The sequence below is a fragment of the Triturus cristatus genome, chromosome 9, assembly GCF_964204655.1.
Source record: "Triturus cristatus chromosome 9, aTriCri1.1, whole genome shotgun sequence".
Classification (NCBI taxonomy): Eukaryota; Metazoa; Chordata; class Amphibia; order Caudata; family Salamandridae; genus Triturus; species Triturus cristatus.
Genome location: NC_140592.1, coordinates 713,697,890 through 713,710,884, shown reverse-complemented (window position 1 = coordinate 713,710,884; position 12,995 = coordinate 713,697,890). Strand labels below are relative to the sequence as shown.

Sequence of the window (12,995 nt, the reverse complement as noted above, 5' to 3'; positions counted from 1 at the left end):
ATTGTGAGGCCTGCTCTGCGCAGGGCCAACAACACTTCCTGGAGGTGGCGCAAGTGTTCCTCCCAGCTGGAGCTGAACACTGCTATATCGTCCAGGTAGGCGGCGCTGAAATCTTCCAGCCCGGCCAATACCTGGTTAACCAACCTCTGGAATGTGGCAGGGGCATTCTTCATCCCAAAGGGCATCACACGGAACTGGTAGTGCCCATCTGGTGTGGAGAATGCAGACCTCTCTTTTGCCCCATCAGTCAAGGCGATCTGCCAGTACCCCGACGTTAGATCAAACGTACTAAGGTACCGGGCAGCCCCCAACCGATCGATGAGCTCATCAGCTCTGGGGATGGGGTGCGCGTCAGTCTTGGTGACCGAATTGAGTCCTCGGTAATCCACACAGAACCGAAGTTCTGGTGAAGCACCAGGCGCTGCAGCCTTTGGGACCAAGACCACTGGGCTGGCCCAAGGACTGCTAGAGGACTCAACCACCCCTAAGGCAAACATCTTGGAGACCTCCTCCTTGATATATGCTCTGACCTTTTCAGTCACCCTGTAGGCCTTGTGCCTCACAGGAGTGCTGTCCCCAGTGTCCACATCATGGACACACCACTGAGTGACACCAGGGATTAAGGAGAACAGATCAGGGAATTGTACCAACAGATGGCGACAATCTTGCTGCTGCTCAGGGGTCAGTGTGTCCGAGAGGACAACACCATCCACTGACCCATCTTTTTCTTTTGCACACAGGAGGTCAGGAAGAGGCTCACTCTCCTCCTCCATCCCAGCATCTGTGGCAAGGAGCATGCCCACTTCGGACCTTTCTAAGTGGGGCTTTAACCGGTTGACATGCAGGACCCTTAAGGGGTTCCTGGGAGACTTCAAGTCCACCAAGTAGGTGACATCGCTCTTTTTCTCCACAACCTCAAATGGTCCAGTCCACCTGTCCTTGAGCGCACAAGGTTCCACAGGGGCCATGACCCAAACTTTCTGACCAGGTTGAAGCTCAACCAGAGTGGCATTCTGATCGTACCACCGCTTCATCTCTTCCTGGCTGGCCTCCAGATTTGCCTGAGCAAGATCTCTGAAGCGCCGAGTCTGGTTCCTAAAGGCCAGCATGTAACTATATACATCCTGGGGAGGTTTCCTGGGAGATTGCTCCCAGCCTTCTTTGACCAGACTCAAAGGTCCTCTTACCGGGTGACCATACAAAAGCTCAAAGGGGCTGAACCCTAGAGACTTCTGTGGCACCTCACGGTAAGCAAACAGCAGGCATGGCAAGAGGACGTCCCATTTACGCCTCATTGGTTCTTCAAGACCCATGATCATGCCTTTTAGGGTCCGGTTGAATCTCTCAACCAGCCCATTACCTTGAGGGTGGTAAGGAGTGGTAAACTTGTAGGTTACCCCACACTCCTTCCACAGAGACTTCATATAATTCGAAATGAAGTTGGTGCCCCGGTCTGACACCACCTCTCTGGGGAACCCCATGCGGGAGAAAACACCCATCAGTGCCCGTCCCACCACGGGGGCCGTCACTGTGCGGAGAGGGATGGCTTCCGGGTACCGGGTGGCATGGTCCACCAAGACCAGGATAAACCTGTTGCCCATGGCTGTCTTGGGGTCCAGTGGCCCCACAATGTCAATTCCCGCTCGCTCAAAGGGGGTACTGACGCCGGGAAAAGGTTGGAGGGGAGCCTTCTGCTTCCGCCCGCTTTTCCCACTTGCCTGGCAAGTTTGACAGGTCCTACAATGGATATCTGAATCCCTTCTCATCTGGGGCCAATAAAAATGGGTGACAAGCCTGTCATAGGTCTTGTCCTGCCCCAGATGTCCAGCTAACGGAACGTCATGAGCCAACCCCAGTAGGAAGGCTCTGAAGCGCTGGGGTACCACCAGCACACGGGCTGACCCAGGTTCAGCAGCCTTAGGCTCGCTATACAGGAGGTCGTTCTCCCAGTAGACCCAATGTGATCCTGACTGATCACCTGTCGTTTGGGCTGAGGCCTGCTGCCTCATACCCACAAGAGAAGGGCACGCTTTCTGTTCAGCACAAAATTCCTCCCTGGAGGGACCACCATCCTGCTGCCAATGGGTCAGCTCGGGCAGGTCTCCCAGTTCGGCCACTTGTTCTCCTGTCGGTTCCAGGGCATCCCCCTCAGGGTCTGCTCCCTCCTGGACCGCGGGAACGATGGGGGGCGGTTTCCCGCGCCCCCTGCCCCTTCTCTTCACGGTTGGGACCTGGGCCATACTTTCAGGCTCCAGGGCCCCATCAACACCCTTACTGACTGACATGGACCGGGTGGTCGCACACACCCACTCAGGCAGACCCAACATTTCCAGATGCGATTTTCTCTCCACCTTAGCCCAAGGGGAGTCCTCCAAATCATTGCCCAAGAGACAATCAACAGGCATGGCGGGCCTCACAGCAACCTGAAGAGTACCTGAGACCCCCCCCCACTCAAAAGGAACTTGAGCTACCTCACACTGACTCTGTGAGTTGTCAGCAGCTACAACGGGGTAGAATGCATGAGGGACCACCTGCTCTCTGGACACCAAGTGACACTTGACAGCTGTCACACTCGCTCCGGTGTCTCTGAGAGCTTCCACCCTATGGCCATTAATGGTCACCCACTGCCTATATTTCTTAGTGTTACTAGGCAGAGGGGTTGGAGGGACCATTTCCACGTCTCCTAAAGAGACCAGGGACATTTCTGCGGGACCCCACCCACCGGGGGCACCCATCTCCTCCCCTGCCAGGGCTACACTCGCTACCTGACGAGGGGGTGCACGCGGCGGTGCATTCGAATCCTTCATGGGACACTGGGGATCATAATAACGGTGTCCCACCTGCTTACAGGCATAGCAGGTCATGGGGCCCCTGTGAACAGGTTTACCTGTCGGGGCCTCTGGCTTCTTTACAGGGGGAGGCTGGGAACCCTTCCCTTGGTTCCCTTGGGGACTACTTTGGGGCCCTTTCTGAAACTCCCTCTGTTTACCCCTGTCCCCCCCACTCTTCTGCTGGGGACCCTGCCCACCTTTGGCTGAGTCTCCCACTGGACCCTTGTGGACCCTGGTACTGACCCAGCGGTCCGCCTCCTCAGCAAGTTTTCTAGGGTTAGATATCTTGCTATCAACAAGGTGCTGGCGTAGCTCTGGAAAACAGTTATTAGACAAGTGCTCCCAAGCAAACAAATCATAAAGAGCGTCATAACTATCAACCTTGCTACCCTTTATCCAACCATCCATGGTTCTGCAGAAAAAAGACACATATTCAACCCACGTAGTACCAGGCAACTTCTTACATTCTCTAAAGGTTTGTCTGTACTTTTCTGGAGTTAAGCCATATCTCAGCATTAAAGCATCTTTCATAGGAGTATAAGACATCCTATCCTCAGCAGGAAGGCTCAACAAGGTATCTCTCCCCTCGTTTGTAAAGCGGCTCCACAACCCCGTTCCCCAATCCTTCTCAGGGACCCGGTGGGCCAACAATGCTAACTCATACGCTTTAAACCATTGGCTAATATCTTCATTCTTACTGTAATCCTTGATCACATCTTTAGGAAAATAAAACCTACTTTCTGCAGGCACGGATGGAGTGCTGCCACCAGAGGGATTCAACTCTAAACTCTTAGTTTTAAGCTCCATCTCCCTCACCATCTTCTCACGTTCAAACGCCAATTTCTCTCTCTCAAAATCTAATCTTTTGCTCTCCATTTCAGCTTCTCTCTTGCTTCTCGCATTCTCTAATTCCAACTGCCCTCCTAATTTAAGTTTTGCCATTTCTAACTTGTACCCCCTCTCCTTCTCCCTGTCTTCTAATTCTTCGGGGGAAAGGCTCCTAGAGGACGCACTACTGCCTGGAGATGACACTGGCCCACCTGTGGGCTCTTCCTCTTCCTCTTCTTCTTCCTCTTCCGGTACCACCACCAGATCAGAGGGATTTCTGGCCTCTAACCAGGCCTTCAGCGCTTTGAGGAAGCCCTCTTTCTTTGAGACACCTGTGGTAGGAACTTTAAACTGCTTGCAAAATCCTTTTAGATCTTTTAGCGTGTAGGAATCTATCTTCTCCTTATCGAATTCCCCCACAACATTCTCCACAGGTGTAGCAGCTCCGGCATTCTCCATGGTCAAAACTGGCAGTGTTTAAAAAAATAAGCTCCAGGAAAGCGGAGAACAAAAATAGGCAATCCTACCAAACAGACTGTGGCTGCGTTATGGTCTGCTTTCACTATGTAGCGTACACTAATCACTGCACATGAGTCATAAATGCAAAGTTCAAATCCTCACCGCTGACCACCAATGTTAGAACCGGCGGTCTCTAGTTGGCAGAGGTATACACTTCTGACAAATAGGGACCAACCAACTCTAGTCAGGGAAAGGGGATTACACACTCAGATAACCCCTGCTACCCCCTTGGTAGCTTGGCAGAGCAGACAGGCTTATCTCAGAGGCAGTGTGTTAAGCATTTATGACCACATACAGTAATAAAGTGAATACACTACAGATGGACACGACACAGAAGTTATTATAAAAATAGTATTTTTATATAAGGCTTAGCACAAGACCAAATAACGACAAAAATATACCACAGTCTTAATAAATACTCTTTGGAAGGAAAAATAATAGTTCAAGTAAGGTTTCTTCTCGGCAAATAGTTCTTTAGCAAAGTATTCTTCTGAGCACAGTTCTTTGGCAACAATGTAACCCCCACAGGAGTCACACGACGTCGAGTCTACAAGATTCCCAAGGTTCGGCGTCGACCGCGAGGAGCGCTACGTCGAGCCTGGAGTTGCAACAGACCCCACAAGTACAGTACCTTGAGAAACGAAGAAAACGATGATCCACGGCGTCGAGATGTCGGCGTCGAGGTCGGCGTCGATCGTGCCTCGGAGTCGGGTCAATCCGCAGCGGTGTCGAGGGATGTCGGGCCGGAGCAGCGCTCACGGCGTCGAGAAGGGCGTCGAGTCGATGCGATCAGCAGCGGCGTCGGGACGGGGTCGCTTGGAGGTAGAGCCGATACTCACTCCTCACTGGCGTCGATACCGGCGTCGAGACGGGGTCACTTGGAGCCGGGGCCGATACCCACTGCTCACTGGCGTTGCTGCTGGCGTCGAGACTGCAGATTTTCCCTTGTGTACTGGAAACAACACTTCCCAGCAATTCAGCAATTCAGTAGATGGTGAAGTCCTTTGGCCCTGTGACTTCAGCAGGAGACTGGCACTCTTCCAGTCCTTGGAGATTTCCTAGCAAGTGTTCAGAGAGTACACACCAAGTTCCTCTCTCCTTGTTCCTTGGCAAAAATAAAGAAGCAGCTTTCAGGTTCCTCCACAGCAAAACAGCACTCTGGCAGAAAGGGGAGGCAAGTCCTTAGATCAGCAGGCTTCTTGTCCTTGGTACAGGTTTCCTTGTCAGAAGTGATCTGAGTTCTTGGTTCAGGGGTCCTTCTCTTATACCCCTTTTTCCCTTTGTTCCCTTTGTCCAAGCAGGGCGATTCCCACCATCTCAGGTTTGTTGTGGGTGTTGCCAGGCAGAGGCACCTGGCCTATTCACTGAGCAGGGCAGAGTCCTCAGCAGGAGGCGGAGCCAGTATTGTCACTGGCAGGAGCAGGGCTATCAGTCGCCCAGCAGGAGGCGGAGCCAGTATTGTGTCAGGCAGGGCAGGCTACTCTTCCCTCACTCTACGTGTAAACGCCCCATTCACCCCACACTGACTCACTCAGACCTCTGGAGCCACCCAGCCCCTGACACACACACCAAACCAGCAGAGACCGGTAGATAGTTGGACAAGAAAATAGCCACTTTCTAAAAGTGCTATTTTCAAACATAGAATTTAAAAACCATCCATCCTAAAGGGTGTGTTATTAAATTCTGAGTTCAGGGATACTAAACTCGACTTGCTACCATGCTCCCTGAGTCAGATAGATTATAATGGAGTTAATAATCAGTCTGCCCAGTCTGGCCTATTGGAGGCAGGTAGCCCTTCAATAGTGAAAAACGAAAAGGGCTGTAATTCACTATTAGGTCATGCCACACACATCAGGGCATGACCTACCTTTTACCAACAATGCACCCTGCCCTAGGGCCTACCATAGAGGTGTCTGAAATGTGGCAAAGTGAAGGTTTAGAGACTGGTAAGTAGGTTTCCTTACCAAGTTGACATGGCAGTCAGGGACTGCACGCAGGCGCCGCGGTGGCAGACCTGAGACACATTTTACACGCTGCTTCTGTGGGTGGCACAACCAGTGCTGCAAGCCCACCAGCAGCAGTTAACTTACACGCCCTTGGCACACGCAGTGCACTAGACTAGGGTCTGAACAGTAAGTCAACCAAGCCAATCATGGTAACACCAATCAATGTAACAATTTAACATAGGGAGCACTTGCACTGTGGCACTGATCAGCAGTGGCACAGTGCCCAAAGCAATAATCCAGCAAAAACATCGTAAACAGAGGAGGCAAACAGAAAAAAATGGAGGAGAGACTCATGCCAATGATGCCAGGTCTAACACTCAGGATCTTCGAAAATTATGATTTTTCGAAGAGTAGTAGGGGTACCTATAATATTTAAATAATACGTCTCAGAAAACCCATTAAATTATAATTCACCTCGAATTGATTGAACTAAACTAAGATCCGAAAAAAAGATTTAAAATCAGAAAAAGGAGAAATAGGGCGAGAGAATCTTATTCCAGAGCTAGTGGGAGGCTTTTTGATATAATGCCTTTGTACCACCCATGGAATGACCCCTTGACGCAGGGTAACGCAAAGCAGCGTTTAGCACTGGTCTGCTTTACTTTCAGACTACTTTGCAGTGTAAAGCAAGTTTTGCACTGGAAAGTATAAATGCTGGTTTATGTCTCTTTTGTGACAGAAACCCAGTGTAAAATGTTTGTAATTCCACCAAGTAGTGTGTGAGCTTAAGATGGGTTTTGGGTTCAAGAGAAACAGCTGCATACTGCCAAGTCCCTGCACTACATTTTGGCATCAGAGGAGCCTCTTAGAGTATCCCAGAGCCTCAGTGGCCCGAGAAAGCTGGTAAGTCGCAGTATGGTGGCTTACACTTACTCTGGAAAGAAAATCTTGCTGTCTATCACTCCATCCTTTGTTCTGGTTACCCATGCCAGCTTCAATGGATAAATGAAGTAACCTTGTAGAGTTTTAATTTCAGCAGCTCCACTTCCTGGAGGAATCCAGGCTTTCTTGTCACCGTCCTGGCTTTCCTTCCTTTCTGAGCGCAGATGAATCCTGACCTCAGGTGGAGGCTTGAAATACGTTTGGATGCAAGGAGAGTTCAGAATTGTTTTATGTTCAGACGCATTTTTCCATAGAGTGTATCGCACATCTGAACATATGTATAGGATGGAACTGGCTGTTTACAATCCGCTGTGCACCCCCCACACACTTCCTTGCACTTAGCCTGTGAATGCCCCGCGGTTGAAGGCTTCTGGTTGGAGGTGTTTGATACCATTGCCTTGATTACAGACCACGAGTTCCACAGGTCTACACTACTAGCTTTATGTGGCTATGTGAAAGCTGTCCCCTCCTAGTTCCGCAAATTGTGCGCCATCTTGCTTTGATTGGCTAAGGGCAGGGTTATGGTCCACTGGGACCCTGCACCCCACCCGGACCATTTATTTATTTGAGGAGTTTTATATAAAAACATGACCCATCAGGGTATCAGAGCGCTATACAGATAGACACCAAGTCATACATATACAATAAGAAAGCAATTTGTTACAAATAAGCAACATAACAACTACAAATAACCATTGGTTAGGCAGATTTATGATCCAGAGGAGTCTTCATGAGAGTAGTCAGCTGCGTTCCTAAGGGTTGTTATTGGAATGATTTATTCATCAGAAGTCTCTCTTTTGAAGGAGATTATCAAGGGGTTAGACAATATTGTGGGTGGCAGTGTGTTCCATGTTCTTGGGGCTAAGCTGGAAAAGGAGCAGTTGTAACTTTTCTTTTTGTTGAGCTTCTGCGACTTCAGCAATATGGAGTTGGCGCTTTTTAATGAACGACTGCCCTCGTCAGTTCAAGTTTATGAGTCAGGTAGGCAGGAGTGGTGTGGTGAAAGGCTATTTTCAGCTGGATCCTGGGGCTTGATTGACTTTTATTCTTTGAGTTCTGTTTTGTAGGAATGACGCTAATCAGTTTGCAATAGGACCAGATAGCCCCATCCTTGACTCCAGGAGGTCAATCATGCTGCTATATTTGACTGTGTCGAACGCAAAGGAGATATCAAGAAGTATAAGCAGGCACCATTTGTTCTGATCAAGTAATTTCAGGGTACAATCTACATTGTGGGTTAGAGCTGTTTCACAGCTAAGTCTTTTTCTAAATCCAAATTGGCAGTGGTCCAGGTGATTCAACTTTTCAATGTGGTCACAGAGTTGCATGTGTAAGATCATTAACATTCTTCATGTTTGTAGGGGGTTGTAGGAGGTTGTTGCTAATAGAAGATAGCTTGGTTAGGTTGATATTTCTGAGGTCTCTGGACCATTGTCTGGTTTTAAATGGTTGGTCCTGTCTAATCAGGTTCTTTTCCAAGATGATGGAGATTAGATATTGGTCTGACCAGTCGCAAGGGGATATGGATTCCAATTGTATGACATTGTCTTTGGAGATGATAGGGTTGAATCTGGAGCTTTTATTATGTGTTGGGCCCTTACATGATTGGGTGAGGTTGAGGTCCGAAAGGAAGGCTTTGAAGGTGCTCAGTATAGGATCATTAGAACTGTTCAGTGCATGTTTAAATCCCCAAGGAAGACCTAGTTGGTGTTGGTCTGAGTTAGACGAGATGGTCCCTATTAGTTGTTCAATTAAAAGTAGGTTGTTGCCCGGGGGGCTGGTAGAGAGTGTGGAGAGTACACACAATCTTATCATTGGTGCATATATTGATACCTAGGTATTCACAAGACGCCACTGGAGCAGTTTGTGTATGTTTCAGGGTGAGTGAGGAGCGGAAAATGCATGCTAAGAGCCACCAATTTTTCCAGATCTATCCTATCTGATGATGCCATAGTTGGGCGGAACTAGAATGCCCATAATGGTTGAGGAGGTATCATTGAGCCAAGTGTGCATTAAGATTAGGAGGCCATAGTCGTGTGCAAGGATGAGATCGGCGATGTCCACAGCGTGTTTGGAAGCTGACCTGCAGTTGAGAACCATAGACTTGATATGAGATTTGGTCATTAGTGTCTCTTGGTGTGTTGTGAGGATGTGTAAAAGATTGCACTTGTTCATAGTTCTAAGGTTGAGACTAGAATCTCTGAAATTGTTGGAGATGGTCTGGATAGTGATTTGTGAGGGTGACAAATCCTCAAGAGTAATGTTGCAGGATAGTAGAAGGGAGTGAATGTCATCCTCATATGGATGTTTAGTAAACCTCTGAGGTGTAGTAGTGGGATTGGGGTGGGGGTCTAGATCTCCAGCATATGATAGTAGGGTTCTCAATTATTGATGTAGCAAAAGGGGAAATGCAGTGAGGGGGAGGACTGGTGGTTGGGGTCTAGGAGGGATGATAGGTGGTGGAGTAGGAAGAGGTCTCTTGGGATTGTCAGTGGTGGGACTGGTTGTGCTGGGAGTCCTTGTGGAGAGGCTGGGGGGGGGGGGGGGGGAAGTAGATGACCACTGGTTGCAAGATGCTGACTATTGCCAAAAACAACTTGAGACATATTTGGAACCACTGCCCATGCAATCATGACCCAGGGACATTTGGGCCCCACTGTTTGCTTACATGACAATGCAGCAAGATGGGGCATCACATCAGGAACTAAATAGGTCTCAAGACGGAGACTCCTCAACTGCCCCAAACATACCTGATGAAGATCGTCATCCTGACTAATGAAGCCAATTTGGGTTTGGCTAGAGGATTTCAACTGTACCACTCAGTATTTCCAATTGATGTGTTGCACAATGATTCTAGTGAACTGCACACTGCTGAGATGAGGAACTGGGACATGTGGATATGCCTGTATGAAGATGGGAAGTAGCCACCTCAAGGCTTGTGAAAGGGAATAATATGTCTAAAATACCTTTTTCGACTAAGGGCAGGTACCCTTGAATGATGTACAAGATTTCACTTCCATCTGTTAGGACTGTCAAGAGGAAGAACTATGCTTAGAGTAATGATAATGATTCTTACAAAATCCATTTGCTGCATGGGTCTTTTATATCCTTATATCTTTGAATCCTATCATGAGCTCCACTAATCTGTGCAGGTGACTTCATTCTAATTGTGAATGGAGAACCAAAATGTTCATTATCTTGTTTCGACAGATACTGCCCACAAATATTTTGCAAATACATACTATCATAAGTCCCCTATCTACAAATTAACTGGGTTGCTATCATTTTTTTCTAACTAAATTGCATTACCCACACTGTCACCGATCATCAGTGACTGCACTGCCTGTATAGCTTATTGCACTCCCTGACATTTACCATTCTTACTGTATTGTGCTGAAATGAACTAATAAGAATAACTTTGCAGAGAAATAATTCAGCTATCTATCAGTGTTGCAAACTTGCCTAATCCGTAATTATTACTTATTGTTGCTGGATGCACCGTAATACAACTTTGTAAATTTCAATGAAAGATCTCTGTGTGTCCACTCTCTTTGTTAAATCAAATAACAAGTTTCATTATGGTATATCAAGTATCCCTTTACTTTAAAAGAAATATCCAAATTCATTTTAAAATCAAATTATGATAAAAAAAATTCACCCTTAACACCACAGCGACAAGCGATATGGAAAATAAAAGTATAAATGATGGTAGTATTTAAGACTCAATCTTCAGCCATACTTGATTCCCTTATTTAAATTGAAAGTAGTATAGCCAGGGGAAAATACATAAACCTGTCAAAACATGTTCAAAGAAGCATATCAATTTCAAACCATGCACAAATCTGTCCCACTGGCTTCATTCCGACACATGCTTTTGCCTGCAGTTTCATTAAAACTTGTTGGAGATTAATGAAATATCTTACATTACACATACAGCAAAGTCATTCACGCATAGGCACTCCCAATAAGTGAGACTGCCAAAGCTCACAGATTCTAATCAGAGAAACGGGGATACAGATGAAGAACCCTTTATGCTTCAGTCTTCCGCTTAGCCACTGGAATACAGGTCTTCTGTCCCACAATAATAATTCGTTTACCTAATTAAGTCAAACCTAAGATCAAAAAGTCCAGCGTGTGTGTCTGGTAGATGCATACATTATACTTAAGGGCACAAGCTTGCAAGGGCACTGCCCCTCTAACAACGACATATATGTTGCAAATGTTTTTAAGAGAATTATGTTTTGGTCATATTAATGTCGGTATGAGTTCTGGTAACGTTATTTATGTAAAAGTGGTTTAACTGGATACCCGTAAGGTACAAGTATAAGATTTACAAGTTTAAAATGTTGTGAATTGCATTATTGCAAATTATACTTGACAATCTGTGTAAACTATGGAGGTCGTACCTTGTGTGGAACAGCCTAGTGATATGCATAATTATTTTCCCAAATTCTGATTCAACCAAAGGGGAATTAAGAAATGTACTGGATAGCTTCAGACACACTCAAGAAAGAGGACGTGGTCTAGGAGACCTTGCTTGTGAGGACATGACCTAGATGTTGACTGGTTGAACTTTGTTTTGTAGTCCGTGTTGGTTGAGAAACGTAATTTTAAAGTTGAAATCTTCTGGAAGTAATAAAGGACAGAACGTTTGAGCATAATCCTGGTCTCTATGTCCTTAATAGAAATTACATTTTCCGTTAGGAAAGCTTGGACATTTTTCATTCTGGGAATTTCTTTTAGCAAGGATGCTCCTGCAGCAAACCTTAACTTTCAAGCACGTGACAGCTAGCACCTTTCAACAAGAAAAACATGGACCATTTGTCCAAGTTTTAATATTTTCCAAAGGTCCCCGACATGATTCTTAATTACAACTTTATATGAAAATGTTTTTATTTATTCCTAGCTTGGCCTTTCTGCGTTTATTCTGTTTAATTATCAGTCAGTGCTCATTAGGCAGCTATAGAACACATTTCAGTTTTATTCTTACATTTTACTGCTTAAGGTTTTTTTTTTTTTTTAACCAGCAGGACATTAACATACAGGTCATACCGCTATGACACAGTTTAGATGGTAGCCGTAATGGCAGCATGTTCGGGTGTCTCATACGACACACCTCAGAGATTCGCAAAGGAGTATCGGTGCTCACACGCAGCCCACCCGTAGGCCCGATCCTCACCTCAGCAACGTACTTGTTCCTACTCCTCGGGTACTTCAGCAGCAGACCTCAGCCTCTCCTCCTACGGCAGCTGCCTCGAAGACTCGCATTCCTACAGCAGCTACCTTCAGTCTTGCAGCCTCAATCCCCAGCTCGGTCTCACACAGCAGCCGCTGAGCCGGGCCACTGTTTCTACTGCAGCCGATTTGCGCGCCACCGAAGAGGCCTAACCTTTCACCCAGAAGCAGTCGTCGGAGATTCGCCAATAAAATTACGGCCACTACGTACTAGAGGTCACAGACGTTCATTCCAAACACAAATTAATATACCATACCAACACCACAAAATCGGCTCTAAATGTAGCAAAAAACCTATATTTCTCACGGAAAGAGCCCCTATGCCGAAAACAGTAGATCTCAAAACGAAGGCCAGAGTTCCAGCAGCAGGGCTCAGAGACGCTTAATGGCGAGGTATTAATGTAAGGTAAAGTTTAGCTGTAGCAACCGCAGGCCTTAGTTAAATCACGTGACTTACTAAGTAACTCGGTAGCTGGAAGTTAAATAAAGACAACGGATTAATTTTAATTGTGAAGAGACATGGAACTGATAATAGAACATACAAGTGGTGAACTGTCCCCGAGTCTCTGAGAGCTTTGTTTACTAAAATGTAAGCAATGGTAGTGATCCAGCGAGTTAACAACCTCAGGTACTCCAACATCATATACTCACTCGGGCCCATAAACACACACACACAATCACATAGGCTAGTAAA

General features: G+C 46.8%; 1 long non-coding RNA gene across 3 annotated transcripts in view; it reads right to left on the bottom strand.

Annotated features, from left to right (window-relative positions):
• LOC146798582 (uncharacterized) overlaps positions 1-12,611 on the bottom strand; it is a 277,424-nt gene extending 264,813 nt beyond the window's left edge. For all 3 annotated transcript variants that reach the window (XR_014969187.1, XR_014969185.1, XR_014969186.1), the window contains exon 1: positions 12,246-12,611. This is a non-coding gene — a long non-coding RNA (uncharacterized LOC146798582). The remainder of the gene's footprint in view (positions 1-12,245) is intronic.
• Positions 12,612-12,995: the final 384 nt, after the last annotated feature.